The 27,645-nt window shown below is 38.1% G+C and overlaps 1 long non-coding RNA gene across 1 annotated transcript in view; it reads right to left on the bottom strand.

Annotated features, from left to right (window-relative positions):
* LOC135577396 (uncharacterized) overlaps positions 1 to 26,094 on the bottom strand; it is an 84,602-nt gene extending 58,508 nt beyond the window's left edge. Inside the window, exons 1-2 of the long non-coding RNA XR_010469170.1 lie at positions 25,902 to 26,094; positions 24,742 to 24,840 (exon numbers count right to left, since the gene is read on the bottom strand). This is a non-coding gene — a long non-coding RNA (uncharacterized LOC135577396). The remainder of the gene's footprint in view (positions 1 to 24,741; positions 24,841 to 25,901) is intronic.
* Between the last annotated feature and the right edge of the window lie 1,551 nt (positions 26,095 to 27,645).

Here is a 27,645-nt window from a genome sequence, read left to right as displayed (position 1 = left end):
TTGAAGCCATGTATCTATGTGAATAAAACATAGTGTTGAGCTAAGACAAAAAAAAATTGAGTCTCAGTAACCCTTGTGCTACTTAAGCACTAATGATGTCTTACCAGTTAAGAGAGAGATCATGTTCCCTTCATGCTCCCACAAAGAGAACTGACAGTAAGAGATATTAGGGGACAACCTGCCCTTCCACTAAGTTCCTCAGCTGAATCACAAAATAGGTTTGGAAAAAGTTACACTGATTATATGTTTATATCTGATTTACTTGTACGTTTGTGTAGTTTTTTGCTGTAATTTTAACTTCAGAAAATTGCACAACTTATGTGAAAGATTTAATAGGCCTCATGTATTGAAAGTCTATTGACATTCAGAGAAACAAGCTCATGGCAACGCCAACAAAATGGGATGAAAAAGGAGGTCCTGCCCCTACTGGATCCTAATACACATTTCAGAACTCTGAAGAGAATAAGGCAATATCTTGCTTTACTTTCTTGACACACTAAGTTCAAAATTAAAATCTCTTTTTCCTTTCATCAACTATAATTCAAAAAACTGCAGAGCAGAATGGATCTATTTGCTTCCTCTGGTGGAGAAATCCAACTCTAAAAGTACACCTTTTCTTATATCTTCTACCATTAGATTCCTTCTTTTCTTCACTTTAGCCAACATCAGCTCCTTTTCACATTAGTATAATTCAGAAATGGAGAACAGAGAACACCATGAGGGTGATATCGAATTACTCAACTGATTTTTTTTCCTTCTATTTAGTACCTCCCTCACATACCCATTTTTTTTCCTCACAGAACATATGTGACAATTACCAGGAAAAGAGCTATTATAAGTAAAGGTTTGACAAGAAGAATTTAAAATTAGTCAGAACACTATATTGTCTGACATTTTCCCAACGCTTGCTCTGTGGTCATTTTCTGCTTCCAGATCTGTTGTAGCACATTCGAAATGCAGAATTCTAGCTATCATTTTTCACTGCTTACGTATACTAAACATTCTTGCTGAGGTCACTTCATTCTTCAGTTTATTTTCCAAAGCTATCATTATTCTTTTGGTGTTTAAGTATGCACTTCTTTGTCCTCAGCTGTTCAAACTCCTCTCAGGTTGGCAGTCATGTTTCTAAGGATAATAGTAAAATGATGCAGTGAACACTAGTAGCATGCAGTCCTTCAGTCCTTGAAAGGCACAAATTAGAGAAGCTTGGTATATTTATTTTTTAAAATGTTCAATTTGTTATGCAGTTATGCTATGCATTATCCTTTCTTTCTCAACAAACTGAACCAACAGTCTGTGTCCCATACAGTGGCTAGACTATTTTATTCCTCCCCTTCTATGTTGTCAGCCTGTGCTAATTGAAATGTTTACAAAATGCTGATAGTGAAACATTGCAGCTTAAAACTTCAATAGTTCTTTAATGAGCCCTCTGTTTTATTAATAAAATGATTTATTGAAATATTTAATCTCACTGATTTACCATTAGCATTAATGAGTCTAGTTATTAAACAATTTATTTCAGAATGCCACAAAAATACAATCCCTGTAAAAGAAGCAGTATCTTGTATGAAGTTATTTTTTATTTAGGGGGAATCAATGGCATAAAAATCTCATGGTTTTTCCTCAGTGAAGCAGAGTTATTCATTAGCATAGAACTAGATAATTCTTTTATACAGTTTCTCTGTCACTATTATCAGATTTTATGCAAATAACTTAGCACAGGGCCATTCACAAAAGTAATCCCAAAGATTGGAAACAGAAGTGCATATCCACTCATTAAAAATAAAGGTATTTCCATTGTCCTTGACTATTAAGCAGACTGCCTGGTTATCGGCTATTAGTAAGAATCTGATTCTTTATTACTTTCATTTTAATTTATTGAGGGAAATAATTTGCTATCATGTTGTATGCTATTACAAGATATTTTAAAATAATACAGCCATCACTTCTCTTTATATGTACCTTCACAATGTTGTACAAATGAAGTACTATTAGTTAGCTTTCATCCAGCCTCTTGCATTAGGAAGCTCATAAAATGATAACTTCTGGGAGTAGCTGTCTACCATGATGGGTTCAATGAAGAAGCTGCAAAAGTGACTTTGAGTCCTGATAGATGCCAGAGGTAATTTATTTCCCTCACTGACCCCTCCATGCTTCAGCCTCAGACAACTAGGAGGAACAAATAGGGAAAAAAAACATATTTTTTAGTTCCATTAGTGTATTTGACCTGTTTTTTATGTTCTCCTGTGGTTTTAATGCTTTTGGTTTTTCCAGTCAAAGGACTGGGACTTTCTTTTTCTTCCCCACATATGCCGGCTTTAACAAGTAAAATAGCATTTATGTGTTTTCATCTGTGTTTTCCTTATCTGGAAAATTTTCATAATGGAAAAATTTGGCATAATTAAGGCAATCCATTTTCATTGAAATAGTTATTTCTGTTTTTCCCTAGTGAAACGAGTCAACAAAATAAAGCCTTTTCACAAAACCCACTAGATTCTCTGGAAATATGGTTTTGTGTATATTTGCTGAAAGGTTAAACAAGGCCACCCTAAATGTCTCCGATTGTCACTAGACCTTCTGAGAGATGTCATAAACCAGGATGTATGTAAAATATTTATGTCACGTATAACCAGAGTACTCAGTGAATTTTGTAGGCAATTTGTGAGGTCTTAGGTTCATTCTGCAGAGTCTCAGTTTTCCTAGTTTGCCTTTTTTTAGGGACTCAGTTCTCCTGATAAGAGAGAAGTGGTGCTGTCACAACTGTGATTAGCAGAGAACATTCATCTAGGATGGCATGCAGGCAGGGTCTTATGTATCCTATAGAAAGTTTTAATTACACAGAGAATGACATATGCATTACTGTAAAAATCCATGATTTTCAGTGGTTGACTAGGCTGCCACTTTTATAGGAAAAAGGACTTATGAAAGGGTCTTTCTCTGACTGGAGGAGGTTTTCTCTGACTAGGCAAATGTGCTAATATGACAGTTTCACCAGAATGTAAGCTACACTGTCTGGTTCTAATTGGAGGAGATAGTGGGGGGCATAAAAGCTCCCTTTTCTGCAGGGAAATAATTTTCTGATCTCAACTGAGTCTTCATTACAGAATTCACTTTTTCTATTGATCTGAAGTAAATCCAGACATTCGGAGTATATTCTGTAGTTATTATCTGTTGCTGCATTCTAAATTACTGCATCTATTTTTCCTGTACTTTGAGGCATTTCTGGCTGGTCTGAGGATGACAGGATGTTGCCTGCACTTCCATTATTATTATAATTATTTCAATTATGATTGCTTTTACTTCTAGTATTATAATATCATACTTTCAGAGCAAAAGAATAGTGCTAACTCTACTTGCTTGACTTATTGTATTTAGAAAAGAAAAAAAAAGGTTATTTTGAAGCTTAGAAACATGCAAACAAAGTTAACAAAACCCTCAGAAATAAATATTTTCCATTTCTTCTGTTAAAGATTATTTCCAATTTCTTCTATTAAAGAAGATTGCTTTTTCCCCTAGTTGCTTTCTTTGTATTTTCTGTGAGGAGAAGCAGACATTATCCTTTCCAATAAAAGACAGAACTGAAGGGAAAGCTGGTGAGTTTAATTCATTTTGATACTCTCTCTTTGCATGAGCATGTGTGTATGAATGTGGATGTTGATTACAAGGTCCTTTCACTTTAGGAGTGTGTTCTGCACCATTCATCTGGGTATTTAAATAAAGTTGTTGAATATATAATACTTCAGCCTTAAGATGTCAAAAATGAGATTCCAAAGTATTTAACAGCACAAAAATAGCATAAAAAGACCTTTGCTACTATTTATCTCTGCTTGCCAGCTTGTAATGTTGATTTATGATATGTCAGAATAAAGCACTTAAATGAATACAGCAACATAAAAAAGAGAAGCTACATGGCCATAGACACTGGAATATTTGATTTCTCTCTGTTTCTGTCCTCCATATACACTCACACAATACTGGAAGACACACATTCTCACTGTGATCCTGTTATAAATCTGCTTTTTGCCAGCATACAGATAAGGTGTACACTAGAGCCTTCCAAATAATCACAAAGGAAATGGTAAAAGCTGCCTTATATATAACCCAAATTCATAATTTCCATTTGCCATAGTTAGAGTGAGGAGGATCAACACCATCTGAAACCCAGGTCTATATCTGATTTTCCCCTTCCTTACAATTCTCTACCATGTAAAATATTTTAAAATTCTTTAGATATGTATCTGTATGTGTTCATGTAAGTTGTTTTTACTTTAGAAAAATGAACAAACTTTACCTTTTTTCCTTGTTACGTGTTGGTATAAATACATACTTGGAATATATAAATAAACATAATAAACAAAGCAAGAGGCTCCATCTGGTAATTTAATCAATTTTAATGTATTTTAAGGGAAATCCATTCACAATAAATCATTAAATCACAAGTTTTCACAGTATTTGTGAGAGGAGACAGTATGCCTGTCATTTTCACGCTTACTAAAGTAAGTTGCTCTGCAAGGATTTGAATTCAGTAAAAAAAAATTCTTCCAGAATTGTTAATAGGAATACCAATAAGCAGAATCCCTGTGTTAAATAACACTTCATCTTTTAGCAGTTTACCTGGCAGCAGATCTCTATCACAATCCTAGTATGAAAACAATAGCAAAGTATGAGATTACTAGCCTAAATAAAATAAATGCCACTTCTATAAATTAATAAAAAAAAGAATAGCTTAAAATCTATTTCTTTTAGCACTACAACTAGTTTCTAACCAGCTCTCAATATTATATTGTCAGATACTCTACTGACTGGAGAAAAGTCTCTATGAAAATCTGTCCCATAATCTGTATTTTGTCCAACCACCAATACAACCTTAACAGTTCTACAGATGATTGACTTTCAGAACAAATTTAGTTGCCTGGGTATAATAGGAATATTTTTTTATTTTTTTTTAAGTAAAGTGAGATTGTTTATACACCACAGAAGTACATGTTCCTTCATTTCCACTTATTTTAATTTTTTATCTTTATTCTTCTGTTTTGTGCTTTGAATATGCCCATTCCATGTGGAGTCCAGCCTTATTTGCAAGGTTATTATTCTATGGCAAGCACCTGCTTACATTGAAATTTGCAATAGTATTTCTATGTGCCTAATAAACAGAAATATAGCAAAAAGACTATTCACACTTGCCCAGATGTCTCTCCGTAATGTATTATGGGAAGAGTAATTGACTGTTGTAATTATATGCAAATATTACATCATACAAATTATGCACGTATGTACACACACATGCACAGAAATGACATATGTTTAGTAACTGTTTATGAGCACAGAAAAGAAGAATATACCACAAGAGGAACACACAGCATGTGTGTCCATTGTTTGAAAGCAAAAAGGAAACAGCATATCTGAGTGACATGTCTCTGTTGGAGAGTATTAGAAAAAGAAAATGCCCTGGAGGCACTTGCTACTTGTCTCATTAGACTGTGGATTTTTTAAAGCTTACAGTCCTTAGACATTCAGTGAAGAGTTACTGCTAAGATGTTTTTGTTATGATATTTTTGTGAGGATATGGATTTTGACACATTTCATTATGGCACATTGAAATAATTACTCCTGTCATCCCAAAATATTATCAAAGCAAAGCAACCACCTGTCACAGGAAAGAGCATTACATTGGCCATCCTCCATTTTAAATTGCACCTCCTCTTGTCACTGCATCTCTCTAAGGTGACCAGTACCTCCTCAATACAAGGTTCTCATTATGGCAGCCGTCATATGCTGTTGCTATGGCCATAGATATTGTGCTGCAAACCCATAGATTTTAAATTTCCTAGCATTTTCTACATGTGTCAGGCTTTAGTTTTAAAAGCAAAATAAATTCTCTGAACCTATCTTGTATTTAGTTTATGAAAAAATATAAGGCACAATGTCAGATAAAAAGCATTTTTTTTAATTACCTGTTAACGTGTAAGAAGAGAATTGTTGTATTTTACCATTACAAGTCTTCCACATTAGGACTTTAACACAGGTTAACAAATGTCCTAAAAAGCATGATCAACCAACCAGTGATCCTGTTTTAGCAGACCAAGGGAGGTAAGCATCATGAGAAGATGAGACCTGAAGATTCAGTATGTTCTGTTCCTTGCCATGAATCAAGGAAATGGAAATACATTTTTCAATGTTTCGTATAGTCCATCTTAAAATTATTAATAGCTAGATTTCTGTTAGATACCAGGTAAATTATGTATGAAGGCAGGTTTCTTTGAAATTTAAATCCTCCAATAGCAAGATGTTTTTTTTCTTACAATCCATCCCATGCATCCTTTCTTATATCAGCTTACAGATTCATTTATGCATAATATTTCTATATTTGTGGAGATTCATTTCTAGGCAGAACTCAGATCCTGTCTTTTTATGAACAGACTCTGAAAGTCAAATTTTTCTTGCTTCTTCTCATAAAAAGGATATTTCTCTCCCTCAAAAATCCTTGTAGCCCTTCTCTCCATCTTCTCTAAACCAAATTTAATTAATATTTCTTCAGTGTGGGTCAGCAAAGATATACTTTGAATATCTCACAAGGTCTCAAAATTTATTGTATAAGGCATGAATACTCCCTCAATTCTCTGAGGAACAGCTGACCTATCAACCTAAGGTAAAATGTTACTCCTTTTCATTCATCCCAGACTGAATGGGTCTGGAAGGTGTGAACCTCTTGTTCAACAAAACTGAAACCTATGGTGCTAGAAACTGAAGACTGACTAGTGATTTTGCAAGAAGAGTCTGTCGGTGCTATTCGATAGAAACCAGACTATAAGGTGTGAAATTCTAAGACTATACAATTTAAAATTAGAGAGGTCATAATAAAATGTTCAATATGTCACAGATTTCAGGGATAACTTTTGCAGGTTCCACCAAGGTAACCAAGGAGTCTGCATAATGATGGTACTTTAAATAAAGACAGAGAAAAAAAAGAAAAAAAACCTTAAGATGTCCAAAATAACTGTGCTCAGCTGGCTCCATGAAAAGCCTGTACACCAATGCACGCAGCATGGGGAATAAGCAGGAGTTAGAAACCTCTGTTTGGTCAGGAGATTATGATCTGGTGGCAATTACAGAGACATGGTGGGACAGCTCACATGACTGGAATGTGGTCATGGCTGGCTTTGTCCTTCTCAGAAAAGACAGGCCAGCAAGGTGAGGTGGTGGAGTTGCTCTTTATGTGAGAGAGCAACTACAATGTGTTGAGTAATGTCCAGGGGTGGATGTGAGACCGCATCTGGAATACTGCGTCCAGTTCTTGGCCTCTCAGTTCAAGAAGGACAGGGAACTGCTTGAGAGCGTCCAGCACAGAGCCACAAAGATGATTAAGGGAGTGGAGCATCTCCCTTATGAGGAAAGGCTGAGGGAGCTGGGTCTCTTTAGCCTGGAGAAGAGAAGACTGAGGGGTGACCTTATTAATGTTTATAAATACATAAAGGGTGAGTGTCACGAGGATGAAGCCAGGCTCTTCTCGGTAACAACCAATGATAAGACAAGGAGCAATGGGTACAAACTGGAACACAGGAAGTTCCACTTAAATATGAGGAGAAACATCTTCGCAGTGAGGGTGCCAGAACACTGGAACAAGTTGCCCAGGGGGGTTGTGGAGTCTCCTTCCCTGGAGACATTCAAAACCCACCTGGATGTGTTCCTGTGTAACCTCATCTAGGTGTTCCTGCTCTGACAGGGGGGTTGGAATAGATGATCTTTCCAGGTCCCTTCCAATCCCTAATATTATGTGATTCTGTGTGACATTAGAATGGGATCAGGTGAATTAGAAAAAAAATGTAGAAAAAAAAGATAAAATTCCTTTTAGACTATATTTTTTAAGAATTCCTTAAACTATCTGTTTCTTCATATTGTTGCCATTGTAAAGTCTTTTTTGTGTATTATGAGGTCTCAATAACATCACTATAAAGTACTGTAAAGTGAGTTCTCCAATTAATAGTCAGTTTTGGGGATGCATGCATGGGAATTTTGAATCTTGTCCATTGTAGATGGATTTATTTGAATGGATAGTTCAAAAATGCCCCTTGTATATAAGATTATAAAGGTTAATGCTTTTCATTTTTAAAACCTCATGTCAAAATAATCACATGACTACATTTAGGTTATATCTGAGAAAGCACCACTATAAAAAAGCTAATGGAATAGCAAAGGTTTTTTTTTTTTTTTTTAGAAATTACACCATGTAATCTGCTGACATAGCAGCAGTTAGAAAATACTAGGAACTATGTATGTTCAAATGAGCCAATTACTAATTTCTTTCAGTTTCATTAAAAAATACTGCCCAGTTCTGGTGTGCTAAAATCAATCAGTTCACTGATCCTAACTGCAGCATGATAAGGACAAGTAATAGTAATACTTGTGAACTCCGAGCACTCACATGTGGTATTGGTAAATGCACAGGACTACATATGACCTTAAATAAACAGTGAAGGAAAGCACATAATACGTGTGCATAATAGAGGTTGCCATCTGCCAGCATGCTACTACGCAAGGCAAGGGAGAGGCTGCAGGAAGAAAAGTGTACTTATGATAGGCATGGGTTACAGAAAGGGAAAAAAAAAAAAAGGAAAAAAATATTGGTATATATTATCCTGCATATTAATGAAAGAATAGACCACAGTTCAGGTAGTATAATGTTTATTTTGATTTGACAGGTTGAGTATTGCTCTATTTAATTTACATGTAATTTAATTAACATTTTATTGCCAAGGAATGTAATAATAGTAAGTTTATAATTTAGAAAACTGCACTAAGTAGAAAACTGCATATATGCTTTCCTCAATAAACAATGTACAGGGCTTATAAGAAAATATTTAATTCATCAGAAGGATATCTAGAACACAGCTGCTATAATAGTCATTAAATCTTTGAAAAAGTACCTATCAAAGGGTATGAAATACTTAGCTGGCCATGTTTAAGACCTAGGTTAGACCAAGTTTCAAAAAATACAGATGTATGAGAATCATACTATGACTGAAGATATCTGGGAAAAGAGGTTTGGAGAACAAAGTTATCTAAATAAAACATTAAGAAGTCAAAATACTTGGATGGAAAAATAGCTCAGAGCTAAGAGCAGAGGAGAGATTCTAACACCATTGAGTGCAGCTGGTATGATGAGTTCCTATGGGAAAGCTTTATATATATGTAAACAAAATAGATATAAAACTCCCATAGATGTATATGCTATTTTTTCCTTTTCTGTGATGTGGAATATATGTGCAGTGGGTGGCAGACAGAGGGCCAGGGAGACAAAAAGTGACAGAAGTTTTATTCCTTCTCTATAATTTAATTTGTAAATGTTCAGATGTTATATTTAGGAAAGTCTCATCCAGGGACATAAGCAAACTTTCCATACATTTGCTTTTCCTCTTACACAGTGATATTTTTTAACAAGCCCTGACTTTTGGAAATACATTGGTGAATGTTGGAAAAATTCAACTCATTTTTTCCTGGAGGATAAGAAGTATCCCACAGTTATGTGAAGGAAAACATAAGGAACATAGGAACCAATCCAGAATCGTCTTTTGGCAACCCAAATCTTCAAATAAACAGTGATACTCTGTTTTGTGTGGCAGTCCAACTGTTGACAAATCCTCAAAAGTACCAGTGGAGAGGTAAGAACTGGAGGGTGTGGTCAGCATTGTGCTAATTAATGTTGTTTCTAATGTTTTCATTTGTGCTCTACACAGGAGGGTAGTTTTAAAAATACACTGCAAAAAATGCAGTTGTAGAAGTGAGATATTCTGAGAGACAACTGCTCTTGCTTTATTACACAGTTCAAAAGATTTTCCGAGAGAAAGAGCCCCAGGTTTAAGATGTAAGGCTAGGTTCAGAGGACTCTAATGCTCTAACGCTCTTTGCTATGACTCCTAGTGTAGTCTAGTTATTCACTTAGAAAGTCAAGTCAAAGAGCAGACAAAGGTTAAAAAGCTGTCTTCATGATTCTTTGAGATAGTTTAAAGCCTGTGGATTATAGAATCATTTTGGTTGGAAGAGACCCTCAAGGGCATCAAGTCCAACCGTTAATCTAACACTTGCCCTAGCTATGCCCCTATCTATGCATCTTTTAAACACCTCCAGCAATGGTGACTCAACCACTTCAGTGGGAAGCCTATTCCAATGCCTGACAACCCATGGAAACATGAAGAAATTCTTCCTGATATCCAACCTAAACCTCCCCTGGAGCAGCAAGAGGCCATTTCCTCTTGTCCTATCACTTGCCACTGGGGAGAGGAGGCCAACACCCTCCATGCTACAACCTCCTTTCAGGTAGTTGTAGAGAGCGATAAGGTCTCTCCTCAGCCTCCTTTTCTCCAGGCTAAACAGACCCAGTTCCCTCAGCTGCTTTTGTAAGACTTGTTTTCCAGACCCTTCACCAGCTTCATCACCCTCCTCTGAAGTGTCTCCAATACCTCAATGTCTTTCTTGTAGTGAGGCCTCCCACACCGAACCCTAGTCCTGCTGGTCACACTGTTACTCATAAAAGCCAGGATGCTGTTGGCCTTTTTGGCCACCTGGGCACAATGCTGGCTTCTGTTCAGCTGGCTGTTGACTAATACCCCCAGGTCCTTTTCAGCCAGGCAGCTTTCCAGTGACTCTTCCCTGAGACTGCAGCACTGCCTGGAATTGTTGTGACCCAAGTGCAGGACCTGACATTTGGCCTTGTTGAACCTCATACAATTGGCCTCAGCCCATCAATCCAGCCAGCCCAGATCCTTCTGTAGTGACTTCTTAATATACGTCTTCTTATTTGACTGTTCCTAATGGGCCAACTTGAACTACATTTGACCATATTTAGATACTTTTTTGAATCATTACATACTGAAATGAGTATTTCTTTTGATTACACTGAGTTTAATAGTATGTGATCTCATAGTCTAGATTATACTGTTGGGATACACATACTTTGCCTTCTTCACATCCCAGACTTCTACAATTTATGTTCTTCTTTGATCCAGAGGTTTATCTGGATCAATGCACTTAGTGATTTTGAAAATCTAAAGCGAGTCAATAAAAAGTCAGGTCCTCTTCAGTAAGAATAAGACCAATCTTACATTTATTCACAATGGATTTTTCGATGCTTGTTTCTATTTTATCCAGTTAGTGAAATTTCTTCCAGTATTGAATTACGCAACGTGGGTGTACAATTGACAAGAGTTAATACATATATAGTCCTTCTTACTCTGATTTTACCATACTCTCTTGTCTATCTGATTTTCTACTTCAGTGCAACTTTAGTGGGCAAACTATTATTTTCCAGATCCCTCTGTAGAGCCTTCATACCTTCAAGCAGATCAACACTCCCACGTAAGTTGGTGTCATCTGCAAACTTACTGTGTCTGCACTCAATCCCCTCAATCAGATCATGTTAAAGAGAACTGGACCCAATACTGAGTCCTGCAGAACACCACTCATGACCATCTGGATTTGACTCCATTCGCCACAACACTTTGGGCCCAGCCGTCCGGCCAGTTCTTTACCCAGAGAAGAGTACACCTGTTAAAGCCATGAATTCTGTGGGAAAGTGTCAAAGGCTTTACTAAAGTACAGGTACACAATATCTGTAGCCTTTCCCTCATCCGCTAAGCAGGTCATCGTGTCATAGAAGGAGGTCAAGTTGGTCAAGCAGGACCTACCTTTTCCAAACCCATGCTGACTGGGCCTGATCACTTGGTTGTCTTTTATGTGCCATTTGATGGCACTCAGGATGATCTGCTCCATGACATTCCCTGGTATCAATGTCAAACTGATGGGCCTGTAATCCTCCTTAGCCCTCCTTTTGTTGCTGATGTATTTATAAGATCACTTTTTGTTTTCTTTCACAGCAGTAGACAGGCTCAGCTCCGGTTGGGATTTGGCCCTTCTAATTTTCTCCTTGCATAACTTCACAGCATCCTTGTAGTCTTCCTGAGTTATCTTCCTCTTCTTCCAAAGGTTGTAAATTCTCCTTTTATTCCTGAGTTCCAGCCAAAGCTCTTTATTCAGCCAGACCAGCCTTCTTCCCTGTTGGCTTGCCTTCAAGCATATGGCCACAGCCTGCTCCTTACCTTCTTGAAGAGAGACCAAGCTTCCTTGACTCCTTTGTCCTTCAGAACTGCCTCCCAAGGGACTCTGCCAACTAGCGTCCTAGACAGATCAAAGTCTGACCTTCGGAAGTCCAAAGTAGCAGTTCTGCTGACTGCCTTCCTTACTTCTCCAAGAATTGAAAATGCGATAATTTCATGATCGCTATAACCAAGGCAACCTCTGACTGTGACTTTACCCATGAGTCCTCCTCTGTGGAGGGGTTTTGATAGATAAAGATTTGTTGCTGAATTAGTCAGGCTCAAAGGAATCTCAAGGCCTCTTAGAGAAGCTGAGAACAGAATCTGCTGTGAGAGGGAGGGGCGTTCCTCAATCACCGGGGTCCTGGCGTGGCGTGAGTCATCGGATGTATCGTCAGTGAGACTCCAGCGCATGGACAGCCCACGATACTCATTTAGCGAATCCATGCTTGGAGCGTGGACGCGTGATTAGAATATAGTTACGTATATAAGGAGACTTGTTTCTGTAATAAATGGCTTTAGCGTGATTCACATAGAATCGACTTGTTTTGCTGAGTCCTTATCTCGTTCCTACAAATGGTGACCCCGATGTGATACTCTGAACGGCGTACCACTGAGGTGGGGGAAAAGCCTGGAGCGGCCCAGCTGGAGGCGGATCAGCTGGACTGAAGACCGGGCAGAAGCGTATGGACATTCCGCATTTTTTGAAGAAGTCACTGTAAAGGGTGAGCGGCTGGGAGCAGGAGGAGGGAAGAGTGAAGTTATGGGGCAAAATATATCCTCTGAGGAAGAAGCCATAGCTAAACTCCTCCTGCATATTCTCTCTATGAGAGGACTTAAATATGAAGAAAATAACATCTGTAGACTGTTGGTTTGGTGTAGAACTAACGGCTACCCGATAGAAGCTGAAAAAGCTTTAAAAATTGAACTTTGGGATGATATAGGGCAGAAGTTATGGGATAAGGTTAGCGACGGAGATAAAAAAGCTAAATCACTAGCGACTACTTGGAAGCTTATATTGTCCGCTTTAAAAGAACTTAAGGCCGAACGGGCTGCGGTTACTGGAATTTTTACAGCGTTACAGCCTGATAAGAACTCTAAAAATAACTGTGAAGCTTACCCAGTTCGTGTCTTTGATCCCCTTCCTGCCCCAACCCCTGTTGTGCCGTTGGCACCCCCGATGATACAGCAGTCTGGGGCAGAGGGAGGAAAATCACTCAGCAGATGGGCCCCCATACCATCACACGACCCTAAAGAGACTAAGCAGTTCAAGGAACTGGAGTCAGATTATTTGTCAAAAGAACTGGTGAAAGCTGATAATGCTAAAGTCGTAAATAAGTCTAATATCAGTCCTTTTACTGATTCCTGTCTGCCTTTACCACCTTCTACCCCTCTAACTCCTACGCTGGAGGAGAAGCAGTCGCCGGATAAGAACTGGGCAAAAGAACTGTGTGAAAAATCAGATCAGTTATTAGCGAGTGAATCCAACAGTCAGCAACGCGGTCATGCTGATCATGACGGGAAAGGGTATTCATTGAAAGGGGCAGGTATCCCACAACTCCTGAAAGAGACACTAATTGACACACCACAGCTACAGACATGACAAGTTTCTGAAATCCTGAGGCAGTCAACAGATCTTGCATATCAAGCCATGAGAAAGGTGTCTGAAACCAACAAAGCAGCCAAATCATTTGCAACTATTAATCAGGGTCCCAATAAGAATTACGTGCAATTTATTGACCACCTTCAAGAGGCCATCAGTAAGCAGGTCGAAAACTTAGAAGCTAAGGAAGCACTAGTGTTGAGATTAGCAGTAGAGAATGCTAATGTTTGCTATCAACATATTATTTGCGAGTTTTACAGTACATATTATGTGCTCCTGTGTATTGCCTCTCTGAAAATCAAGCAGCTTGTCCAGAATGTGAGTTAATTGTTTTACTAGTTGCAAGCAGCCCTGTGCCTCTCCCCCGCACTGCAGCGATGTAATACTGAATGGAGCAGTCCGAGGGTGAAGTTTAAAGGCATCCTTAGCAGACCCATAGTTCTAATGAAACTGGAAAATTAAACCAAAAATTTGTTAATAGACTTATTCTGTGGTAATTAGTTGTAAGAGACTTCTTAGTAAATTCACCATGCTAGTTTTTGAGGTCATGGGAGAGAATGAAAGAAAGGCCGTTTTTTGAGACCAATAGAATGCCAAATTTGGAACAAAGTTTTAATACATGAATTCTTATAGTTGCCAGAAAGTCCTATACCTCTCTTACATTAAGATTTGTTAAGCAAATTGTAAGCTCAAATAATGTTTTCTGAGAATTCTGTTCAGTTGCATGGCCTACAAGAAGCTGCTGGGATGGTGCAGATCTGCTTGCTGCAAGTGAGAAATCTCCAAGGAAATTTCAAATGCTGTATTTCCACTAGTATTAACAGCCAATGTTTCTATAAAGCAAATACTACACTGATTGATCTGAAACAGGACTTCGATCCGGTAAGGGAAAACAATATCCAATAAATATGACAGCCAAAATGGAGTTGCAAACTTTGAGGAATGAATTTATGGCAACATTACAGGCTGACTGCAATCGATTGGACTTGCAGATTTGTCTATGAAACAACCTGTGGCTGTTGTGGGACAGTATGATGAGAATGCTGACAGACTGATATACCAATTGTCACTCTAATCAAGAAAATGCAGGGAATGAATTTAAGTCTTAATAGGCCACGATCCTTTTGTCATATATGTACCATTTGTGAAATTGAATTCTGATTTTTTTAATTTGTAATCTATGTCTTTGTAAATTGCACTAGCTGGTTTTCTTAACAGCACAGCTTTTGGCATGCCTAAATGTAAATTGCTGCAGAACCTGCAAGTCTTTAACATCAGGTCATAGGCCATACTTGTATTTGGTCTGATCTTACATACTTGCAAAGTTTTTGTTGCTGGTTCTGGGAAGTCTCATAAAACTGTAGTGGTTTGGTGTGAAGATAACAATTGGCATCATTCTGTAAAAAATATTGAAGGTTCAACCCAATTAGCAGAACTTGGCACAGCTTTACATTACTTAGAGCTTTTTAAGGAGGAACCTCTAAATTTAATTTGTGATTTTGAGTACGTAGTCAAGATCCAACGTATGTATCTGGTTCTGAATTTTTTTTTTGTTTGTTTGTTTTTATATAAAAAAAGGGGGGAAGTAGGGGAAACGCCACAAAACAAATTATCAAAAGCATTGTATGTGATGAAATACTTTGCAAGTATGACCCAAAACCATGCTAAATCAGAAATAACCTACACTAGTTATGGTCAAATTACTAGTCAATGAAAAAGGCCTCATCAGTTGATAACCTGGGGAAAAGGTTATGTTTGTGTCATTACAGGCTGAGGATTGAAGTGGATTCAACAAAGATTCAATGGATGCATATGGGCAGGAGGGAGATAAGTTGTGAGGGCTGTTTCAGATGTAAACCATGGATCCTAATTCTGTGTTATAGATGCTCACAGACCTGGTGGTCTAGAAGCCTATTAGCAAGCAGGTGGTGTATCTTCTGTGGAGAATGGCAATTTGAACAATCAGCAGGAGATTCAAAAGGGTGATATTATGATCAGATAGTCAATGCATAGATAAGATAAAACTATGAGATATCTCTTCCATAGTAATCTAAGTTTAGCAACTGATAAGGTTTTAGAAGGGATATTAAGGTTAAGCTATTGATCTTTTAAATAGGTTAAGATAACTTTTAAGATATTAATTCAATTATTAGTATATACTGATGGTATTAAGTATATTACTCTATAAAATGCGCAGTTATAGATATTTAGGAGGTTAAGAGAAAATATTGTATTAACTTGTCTGGTTATTTTGAACCTATTAAAATAGTGTGTTGATAATGTTGTTACAATGGAATTAAGGTTTTAAGAATAGGCAGGTAGTTGTTTGATCTTAGTAAATAAGGTTTAACTGCATTATATGTAATTGTAATTATGTAGTTAATCACGTGTTCTGTGTTGCAGTACATTTCAAAAATGATTCGCCGTGTGGTTGATGGGGCCTAATTCAAGAAAAAGAAAGGGGGAAGTGTGGAGGGGTTTTGATAGATAAAGATTTGTTGCTGAATTAGTCAGGCTCAAAGGAATCTCAAGGCCTTTTAGAGAAGCTGAGAACAGAATCTGCTGTGAGAGAGAGGGGTGTTCCTCAATCACCGGGGTCCTGGCGTGGCATGAATCACCAGATGTATCATCAGTGAGACTCCAGCACATGGACAGCCCACAATACTCATTTAGTGAATCCATGCTTGGAGCGTGGACGCGTGATTAGAATATAGTTACGTATATAAGGAGACTTGTTTCTGTAATAAATGGCTTTAGCGTGATTCACATTGAATCGACTTGTTTTGCTGAGTCCTTATCTCGTTCCTACACTTCTCTGTTTGCAAACAAGAGGCCCAGTAAGGTGCCTTCCCTCATAGGCTTACTAAACAGCTGTGTTATGAAGTTGTCTTCCATACATGCCAGGAGCCTCCTAGACTGCTTCTCTCTGCTATGTTGTATTTGCAGCAGACATCTTGTAAGTTGAAGACTGACATGAGAACAAGGGCTACCAATTGAGAGACTTCTCCCAGCTTCATGCAAAATATTTCATCTGACTTTTCAGCCTGGTTGGATGGTCTGTAACAGGCTCCCACCAGGAGTTGCCCTTCCCCTTGATTCTCATCCATAAACACTCAACCCTATCATCACCCTCATATACCTCCCGAACTTACAGGGCTACCCCACCTCCTCTTCTTCCTCATCTGTCCCTTCTGAAGATTTTATAGCCATCCAATGCAGCACTCCAGTTGTGAGAGTCCTCCCACCGTGTTTCTGTGATGCCTAATACAGCATCATTTTTCTGCCTCAAAATGGCTTCCAGCATTTGTATAGACAGACTTCAGGTGGGCTATTGATCCTGCCACCATCTTTTTTGCAGTCAGAAACCCTAGTTCCTTTGTGACCATTCTCAGGTACTGCTATGGTTTCTAACACAGCCATAACCTTTGTGTCTTTGCTACTGCATCTCTCTCCATCCTCTGCGCCCTCTGAGATGGCACACTGAGGAGCCTCACTAGCTCCTCATCCCTCAAACACTGGCATACTGCCCTTGGGTCTGCCTCTGCTGTGCACGTTTGTCTCCTCTTCCCCCCTTCAAATCTAGTTTAAAACCCTCTCAATAAGTCCTGCTAACTCCTGCCCCAGGATGGATCCTTTTCCCCTTTTGAGACAGGTGTGTCACATTTGTTGCTAGCAGGCCCAGTGTCATGTAGTCCAACCCATTATTAAAAAACTTCAAATTCTGCCACTGACATCGGTTCCATTTCAGAATTTATTTCTGGGGTCAGCAAGTCAAAGAATGTTGATAGTATGGAGAAAGAAAGTCTCTTAGTTCCAACTAAAATGCATAATCCACACTTACTAAAATTAAAAGAAAAATATTGTTTTGAATAAAAGAACTGATGTTTGGGTTAAGCCTTGTCTGGGAAGCTATAACTTCCAAACTTACTATTTATGAGGATTTTCCAGTACTATTTACTTACATATTCAATAAGAAAAAAATAATCGTTATCCTATTCCTTTCATTACATGGTGCAAATACTACCTCTACAGTACAGAAATGCTTCTTCGAATTGGATGTCAGAACATAGGTTTTATCCCAGTAGTTAGAACATGCATTTAAGGGGCAATAATTTTCAATGAACAAACATTATTCTGATTTTATTTTAAATTCAGTTTTAAAACAAATAATTGTATTGAAGATAGAAATAAGAGGAGAAGAAAATTTAAAAAGGGCATAGCTGGTTTATCTTTGATATATACTACTTAGTTTCCCTATATTGACTTCTTTTTTTTTTTTTTTTTCTGACAGGTAAATTAAGTTCTTTATATTACAACTGACTATAGGTATATGGAGTAATGGGCTTCTATATCAGTCTTGATGCAAAGTGAAAGACTCTCACTGTTGATTTGCAGATGCTGGCCTAAACACTGGTATGTCTTCCAAGAGAATGAGATAAGCTATTCTTCTTAGGACAAGCTGTAAGCTACAAGCAGCTTAAAATCAGATTTCTCTGATAATTCCTGGAGTAATTGTAATCCAGGAAAAGGAGAAAAGAAAAACATTTAGTTCAAAGCTATTATGACCCTTCTAGGGCAGCTGTATGTAACTTAGCCCTGAGGCCAGCTCCAGGAGGAAAGACTTGCAAATGTGTTCATAGAATAGTTTGGATTGGAAAGGACCTTCAAAGGTCATCTAGTCCAACCCTCATGCAATGACCAGGGCATCTACCACTTCTCTGGGCAACCTGCTCCATTATTATACCACCCTCATTGTAAAAAATTTCTTCCTCATGTCTAGCCTGAATTGCCTATCCTTTAGTTTAAAACCATTACCCCTTGTCTTCTTGCAACAGACCCTGCTAAAAAGTCTGTCCCTATCTTTCACATAGGCCCCTTTTAAGTACTGAAGGGGCACAATAAAGTCTCCCCAGACCCTTCTCTTCTCCAGGCTGAACAACCCCAACTCTCTCAGTCTGTCCTCATAGGAGAGGTGTTCCAGCCCTCTGATTGTTTTGTGGCCCTCCTCTGGATCATCCAAGTGGGGCTCCACCAGAGCAGAGTAGAGGACAGAATCACCTTCAAGCTGCTGGCCAGGCTCCTTTTGATGCAGCCTAAGATATGATTTGCCTTCTGGGCTGCCAAAGCACATTGCTGGTTCATGTCCAATTTTTCTTCCACCAGTAGCCCCAAGACCTTCTCCACAGGGCTGCTCTCAATCCGTTCATCCCCCAACCTGTTTTGATACTGGGGGTTGCCCAACCCAGGTGCAGGACCTTGTACTTGGCTTTGTTGAACCTCATGATGTTCACATGGCCCCACTTCTCAGGCTTGCCCAGGTCCCTCTTCAGGGCATCCTGTCCCTCAGGTTTGTCAATTGCACCACTCAGCTTGGCATCATCTGCAAACTTGCAGAGGGTCCACTTTATTCCACTGTGTCACTGATGAAGATATTCAATGTTACTGGTTACATTGTGTTATGGATCTACTGCTGTATTCTCTGGTTAGCTGTGTTCTACAAGAGAGTTTATCATTGCATCAGTCCCACTGCTGCTGCCAGTAGCTGTTACTGGATATACACAAGTATGGTGTATCAGAGGATATTGGGGTATGAGAGGTCAAAGACAAGGGGCATGAGTTAGTCTGCATTTGCAGAGATCCGTAAGAACACAGGTCACATTCACAACAGGTCTTACTCTCTTCTCTGCATTGGCTTGAAAAGAAACTGATATGGTCTGCTTTTATTAAGTGGTCTGCTTTTATGAGTTGAGGCATTGCCATATGTGCATAATTCACATTTCTTAACCAATTACATTTGGAAACTTCATTTGATTTTTTTTTTCCCTCTTTTGACAGCATTTTGATAATCACAAACAATATATTCATGTTGTAGTTTACTGGTTGAATGTCCTGAACATATTTGTGTTCAATAGGCACTGCAATTACTTTTACCAAGAAGTGGTATCCATATCTGTAGGTATGGAGAACAAGTACAGAGAGACTTTATTTCAACACCTCTACTGTGTCTGAAAGCATTTTGAACTACCTTTGAATTTTGATGAAGCAGCACACAACATCTGCACTGAACACCATTTGCAGCTGTACCTGATTGAAAACACCTTACATGATAAGGATCCAGATACTGTAGGAAAACAAAGCTGCAAAATGAACTCACATTATTTATCCCTTATCTTTTCCTGCACTAGAGACATTAATATAAATTGGAAAAGTGTAAGCACTCTGCCCTGAAAAAGAAAGAAGTGTCCTGTAATAGGCATCTGCACCTCTTCTTTGGAAGTACTGAGATACATTTGCCGGATGATTTTGGAGACCCAAAGCGCTTTTCAGTAAAAAGGTCTGCTCGGTGTGATAGAGCATCTGTGACCCTTCTGTGACTAAAAAAATGTTAAAGAATGTTCCAGCTTCTGTCTTTGTCAAGTAGAGAGTAAATAATAGCTCAGACTTTCCTTGCTTGCCACCTGCACTCCAACACAGACTTTACCTTTGGTTGAAGGAGAAAGACACAGTGCCTTATCTGTCCCTAGAGAGTAAATTGACAAGGGATTTTTATGATATAAATGTGGAAAATACCATCAATATATTAGGAGTGCAAAGATTCCTCAGTTGTAATAAAATTCAGTGGAATCTGTATCACCACCTGCCCTGTCTGGCTATTGACAAACAGGTTGGATAAGTTTGAACAACCACTTCTGTCATTTCTATCTGTTCACTCTTTTTCAAGAAAAATGTCTTACTGAGTTGAATGATTGCCATATCATTCAGAAAGACAAGTAAGAGAAAAAAAATATAAAAATTAAACCTTTTAAACTACTCTAGGCAGTAAGAATACCATACTGAGATTTTCTTAATCTCCTTTGAAAGTAGTGAAAATGCATTAATATGAATGCCTATTCTGTAAGCAAGATAATTGAGTATTCAGATTGAATAATTTATTCTGAGAAATCTGTAACCGTGAGAATGCTGATGCTGAAACAAAGAAGGTGTAAAGCAGAGCTGTTTAGCATCATTAAAACAACCTTCTGTGTACTAATGCAAGGTTTGGTGGGAAAGTGTAGAATGATTTTTTGTCATTGTCTGTGGGGAATGCAGCTAAAGTATTATATTTTTCCTCATTATCACTTCTGGCCCCCTGGAGCCAGTGTGTGTATGTGTGTCATTCCTGCCTCCTCATCCCAATTTCTGTTCATTATACAGTACTCAACAAATCACGTGAAGAAAAAAAAGAAAAGCAACACCCATCTAGGCACTCCTATATTAAAGATAGATTTAGGAGTTTTGCTACATAAAGGATGCCCAGTAATTTCTGTGGCTTTCCAGTGGTCCACCAATGTCACACGTTTTAAAAGGCAAGATGAGTTGGTAGATAAAGTACGTGGCTTTTCACCTTTGTTGAACATTCCCACAACTGAGTGTTTTAGCCTCAAATCCTTCCCTTTTGAGAGATTATAGTTTTTATCTTTAAAATGTGATTTAACATTCTCAAGTGTTTGACTTAACTTTCTGACTAAAGAAAAAGCTGGAATACAACTTTACTAAAAGTTATTTTTGATAAATGACAAATAAATGCATTTATTTTTCTTTTTAGCATTCTAAAATAACCTTTTCAATTACCTAGATAAACCAATTTTAGAAAATCTGCACTAACTCCCTTTAAATTGTTATAAAACCTTGAATAAAGGGATCAAAAAATAGCGAAGGAACTATACACAGGATTTATAGAAATGCTGCATCTTTAGCAGAGATGAAATTATTGTTTGTGTGAAATACACTTCAGAGTGCATCACATATTAACAAGTCTGGAGTGGAAAACTAAGCACAATAATAAAACTAAAGTTGTAGTAAGAGTAAGAAAGCCTTAACAGATTTTTTCTTTTTTTTTTTTTTTTTTTTTTTTCCTTTCCTGTCTTTTCTGTATTATGACATAGAACTTGTGGCATTTTTGAGATGGAGAAAAGTAAACACATAGAGTTCTGAGGTTTTGGAACATGGTGGAAAATCCAAGAATCATGCTGTAAGTTCCATTTGGTACTGTTACTTCCATTGTGAGTTAGAAGCTACATTTTCTGCTGTCTGCTCTGGGTCTTACATCAAACCCTGCTGGAGTTAAATTTATTAGTAAGTGTGTCAGAAGTTCAGTCCAGTGATCTCAGCTATTAAATCACAGTTCATTCTTGTGCTTCCTTGAAACAAGGTCAATTCCTTACTGCTGGTCCAACTCCTGGAAGAGTACCACTTGTACTCAGCTGGCCAAACAGCTGCTTTCTCCTCTTCTTTTCCTGCTCAGCTTTTGGCTGGGAAATCCTCATTTTTGAAGTATCTGGTGAATAACCTTGGAGAAGCCAGTAAGAAGGTTGTGAAATTACACCTCAATGGCTAGTCTGGTTTCATAGATCTGGTTCATAGATCTGGTTTCAAAGATCTGGTTTCATAGAGGTTATTGGTCTCTGAGTACACCATGAGGGACACAGCAGAAGTAATGTGTGGTTTATTTAAGAGGGTTTGCTTTTCTCCTATGGCAATCTAACTCTCTAACATGCCAGAAAACTGGAATGAAGACAGAGGAAATGGAAACTATATTATTTTCACATTATGGCCTTTTATGAGTACTTTATAAATAAGGTGGGCATTTAATATAACAATGTAAAAACTGACAAACATTATGGGTGTAGCTGATAATGGAAGAAATATACTCATGTTCTCCTTGAGGTTGATAGCCATGTATGTTACTGATTTAGCTGGATTCATGCTGCCACACTGAACCCAACCCTTAAACAGAAACATGTTGCCATAAGAGGAAATCTGACTAGAATAAAATGCCAACAAGACTTTAGGTTACTTAGATAAGTCAGATTTGAGATGGGTAAAAAGAAGCCAAGGATCAACACAAATCTGCAAATATATTAGTAAGCAGTTAAGGAGTATTGGGACACTAAGGAAGTTGATATACTGTTTTCCAAAGTCTAAAGATCATATATTTCATTGAAAGAAAGATTTCAGACAAAAAGTGCTCCCAAAGCACCAGCAGCAGTGACTATCCTTGGCTGATACACAGTAGACCCAGAAACAAACTGACTGAACAACTTATGTTAACTCATACAAACAGTGAAAAGAATTAAGTTGTACATGTAATGCAGCAGCGCTGATATGAAATAGGAACAATGGTTTTAATATTATTTGGATACCTGAGTTTAAATTCAAGAGGCTTACCTTCTACCTACATATTTCATTTTAAAAAATCCACCGTTTGGTGAAATTTATATTTCAATATTCTACTAGTTTATGCTTAAAAGAGGTAATGTAACAAAAAAGATGGAGTAATTTTACAAATATTTAGAAGTTATCCTGTAAAACATGAGAGAGAGAGAGCAAAAACTAACTGTTGTTTGTTTGTTTGTTTTTCTTTCCAAAAGACAGTTTACCTTTTATTAGTTGGGATTGGCATTTGGTAATGAAGGAAAATTGACAGGTAGACAGTGGATAAACTAGTTAAGCTGAAACATTTAAAACTGGAATCTTAAGGCAATTCTTACATTAAATGTTCTCTTTCACCCTTTCATATTAAAAATAAAATTTTAACCAGTATTGTATTGCCAACATGCAGTGTTTATAGTAACCTTAGAAAAATCCCACAAACACTTCCCCCAAAAGGCAATGTAAGGATGACTCAATATGTATTCTTCTGTTTATAGTACAAGTACCAAGAACAAAAATGTAATTTCAATTGTTTTTATTAATAACAATTTTCCATAGTAAAAGGGCATATAAAATTAGAAGGAATAATGTATTTTTATTAATTTTATATAGTTTCAATGCATTTAGAGATTAGGAAAGCTCTTATGTTTCTGAATTTAATGGTGGGTAGGCATGTTTCAAAGACATTGCTGAAGCACTGATTTGAGCAAAATAATGTTTGTTGCTATGAAAATAATCCCTGCATTCCTCATCAGTTTTCACACACTATAGCTAGTGACCTTTTCCCAAGACAGCACAGACATATCCCTGATTTGAAAATTTTAAAGACCTACATTCACACTGATCACAACAAAAGTGTGTATGGCCACATGTCTTTTGAAACTAGCTCCTGCTTTTCTGTGCTTTATAGGAAGGGAAGAAAATTAAGAGAGAAAATATTTATTTCCTACTTTATTTAAACTAGTGAACCCACTCATGTCAGCTTATCTAACAAGATCTAGAAAACATTCAGGACCAGTATAGGCAGTTGCTCTGTTGTTCCACAGGCAGTGGTGTGGCTGTCCATCTCTTGCAGCAGAAGGGCCAATACTTTGTTAAATGTTTGCATTACAGCTGAGCTGATGGTCCTCAGAATTGCAGCCACGTCCATGATTCTGTTAAGAAATATACTGGCACCACTGGCCAGCTGAATAGGGAGAAAAAACTCACAAATGGGGAGGGTTAAAGAACCTGGTTTAGTAAGAACAAAAGTCAGTAATCTTAAAGACAAAATGGGCCCTGTATCATTAACTCTGAAATGGCATAAACTACTTGTTACTGACTGTGACATTACAGAGAGTTAATACAATGCCAGTCAGCAGGAACTTAAGCGCTAAACCTTCTCTTCTACTCTGAACTGTGTGGTCTGAGAGCACTGCTCAGATGAAAGAACAGGGCAATTAAAGTCCTCCAAAGCTGAATAGCCTTGAAAATGTGGCAGATAAACAATAAAGGTAAAAATTGTGCTTTATTCTGTTACTAAAAGCAATAAGCTTGAATAAAAACTCCATATCAACAGATTTACATTTTAATACAATCAGTGCTGAAGCCACCAATGTTTTTAGTACTTTGAAACAAATTTGAGCAGAGGAAGATAAATACGGATGCATATTATATTTCTGCGAGGAGTACTGTCTTACATCAATGAAGGAATTATATGAAAACCATATTTTTATGAAAAGGAGAGGGGGAAATGTACAAAGCTTTTAATTACCTGAGCCTCAAAAGACAATTTTACGATTTTTCAATTCTTGATAAGTCTAAATCAAAAGATTCAGAGAGTGAAGGAGATGCAGAAAAAAAAAAAAAAAGCCTTACCAGTACAGTGAAAACTTCCCAGGCAAAGGAGACTCTCACTCCTCATGGAAGCTTACAGAATGTCAACAAGACTCTGAACAACAGAGGGAATAAAAACAACTGGAAAAGAGAAGTGAGACAAAAGAGTTTGATAATCAAAACCAGAGTCAATGAAACAGGACAAGATCAAGCTTCAAATGCTTTTGTAAACAATACAAGATCTGATTTTTTTGGAGGAGGGAAGGAGCAGAAGGAACAGAAGAGCATCAGATGGCATCACTTTGAATTAGATTTCATGTGACGTTAAACTGACTTTGCACAGTGTTCAGGTTTCTTCATATGATAACAGTGTGGTAAAATGTGAATCCAGCTCAGAAATCCCAACGAAGCAAAAGGATTTTAAAATTATGACTAGATTTAATATATGTGCATGAAAAAATGTGATGTTTGAATGACTGGTTTTACAAATTAAAGACTTCCCCTCTGCCCAGAAGTAGAATGAAAACCAAATAAGATGTAGGCTGACAGTGTTGAATTCTTGCAAAGAGCCTTGAATAAGAAAAATGTGAGAAAATTACATACTTGAGTTGTATTGTTATGGCATTATGGAGGAAAAAATATCAAATATTGAAGTATATGTATGTGTCACGGAGAGTCCTCGCAGGTTAATTTAAGGGACAACAAGGTCCAAAAACAATTTTTATTAGACCGGCGAGGAACAGGGTTTTAGCACTCCAAAAGTGACTTAAATACAGGTTCGGATATCAGTTGAGGAAATCATTGAGAGGGACGGTCCACAGAGTGCATGCACGTGGCTTCACTCAAAACAATGCCAGAGCCGTCTCCAAGTCCCGGAGGAGTACACACTTGCCTAAACACGGTGTGGGATTATTTTTAAAGAGATACACGTACTCGTAGTGAGTACGGAAAGTGTGCACTTGCGATTCCGCGAGAGTAAATTTATAATACACTCACAGCCCTGCGAGGGTTAATTTACTTACACATGCAAATGTGCACGGAATCCTACACGTGCTTATGTGGAAGCACGGGAGGAGAATACACTCACGATTGTGCGAGGAAATAATGTAAAGTACGCTTGCAAATGTGCACGGAAAGTTATATGTGCATATGTGCACGAAAAGTATAAATATACTCGCAATCCTGCGAGAAGTTTTACTTACACCCGTGGCGGCGAGGCAAGCGGAGTCTCCATCCCAGGGAGGGGGGCTCTCCTGGCGGCAGTGGCTAAGCTCGTACTCCAAGAGACCCCCACACAAAAATGGGGCTGGGTCTCTACGAGAGGCCCGTTTTTATCTAATCAGATCTGACTGTAGGCACTCTAGAAGCTTCTCTGCACCCCCCACACTGGCTGTGGGTGCCCCTAAAGCCTCCAAACATCCCCTACACTGGGCGCGGCTCAGTGTGCCTTGGCACTCCCTTCTTCTAATGTCCCAGAAGCCAGGGTGCTCTGGGCCAAACAAAAGAAGCTGTTAGCCTCAAGCAGCAGAGGAAGAGGGAGATGTGCCATACTGAAGGAGGGAGGGGGGTTGCAATCTGCCACAGTATGTCAAATATTAAGTCTGATATATTCATTGAAAGGAGAGGGAACTAAAATAATAAAGAAAGAGCTTGATAAGATTAAGGAAGCTTTCGATTAAATAAAAATATGATTAAATGAGAACATATGTTGTTTGACCATTGGCCTTAGAATTCCAATGCCTTCAAGCAGATAACTGCTGAAGGACTATAGAGTATTTTATTGTTTTTGTTGTTGTTTTCCATTGGAAATCACTGGATGAATAGAAGAACTAAGTACCAGTACAATTGTTCATCACTGTTGAAGAATATTCATTAAAAACATTATTTAACTGTAAACATCACATATCTTCATGAATGTATAAAGCTGAAACATTTACTGCTAACTGTAATGGGGAAATTATTGGTGAAATGGCAGCTGCTGATTATTTCTCTCTGCTCTCTTGTCTGTTGACAGAGTTCTGAATAGTGTAATTACAAAACAGTGTATACATTCCATATCTCATTAAGAGACTTAATTTCTTTGTGCAGCTGTTTTCTTTGTTTTAGGCTCTTGATTTTTCTCATGGAAAGAAAATTAAGGTTTGTGTGTGTGATAATACGAATATAGGTGAAACAACAAAAGATTCAGAGAAGCTTGGAGGTACCACTCCTGTAGCAAAGCTAAGCAAGGGATTATGTCTCCTACATAACGAGAAGAATCTACGTCTTCAATACTAATATAATAAGGTATACTTTAAGAATCTATGGGATTGAGGCTGGCAGCCGGGCATGAGTGGTGTTCCACAGAGCTCAGTATTTGGGCCAATTCTCTTTGATATTTATAGCAATGATCTGGATGAGGGTATTGAGTGCACCCTCAGTAAGTTTGAAGACGACACCAGGGTGGGTGGGGCTGTTGATCTGCTGGAGGGCAGGAAGGCCGTACAGAGGGATCTGGACAGGCTGGATTGTTGGGCTGAGGCCAATTGTATGAGATTTAACAAGTCCAAGTGCCAGGTCAACAACCCCAGGCAGCGCTACAGGCTCAGGGAAGGGTGGCTGGGAATCTGCCTGGCAGAAAGGAATCTGGGGGTTTTGCTTGACTGCTGGCCAAACATAAGCCAGCAGTGTGCCCAAGTGGGAAGGATGATGACATCTCTAATGGGTCAGCATGGGAAAAGGATGGAGAAAGCTCCTTCCCTTCTTCTGACCCTCACAACTTCAATAAACTGCAAGCTGGTTTTTATTCCACAGTTTATAGCCTGATACCTGATTCACCATTTTCTGCAGCTTTTAATATTGGAACAAACTCAAGACTTTCTAATTAAGGAGACAAAAAGTTGTCCAATAATTAGCCTTATTTTATGTTAATTGCTATTAACTGGTCATTATGTCTAGCAGACTCTT

This window comes from Columba livia, chromosome Z, assembly GCF_036013475.1.
Source record: "Columba livia isolate bColLiv1 breed racing homer chromosome Z, bColLiv1.pat.W.v2, whole genome shotgun sequence".
Lineage (NCBI taxonomy): Eukaryota > Metazoa > Chordata > Aves > Columbiformes > Columbidae > Columba > Columba livia.
The sequence above is the reverse complement of the archived record's forward strand: the minus strand, read 5'-3'. Positions and strand labels throughout refer to the sequence as shown.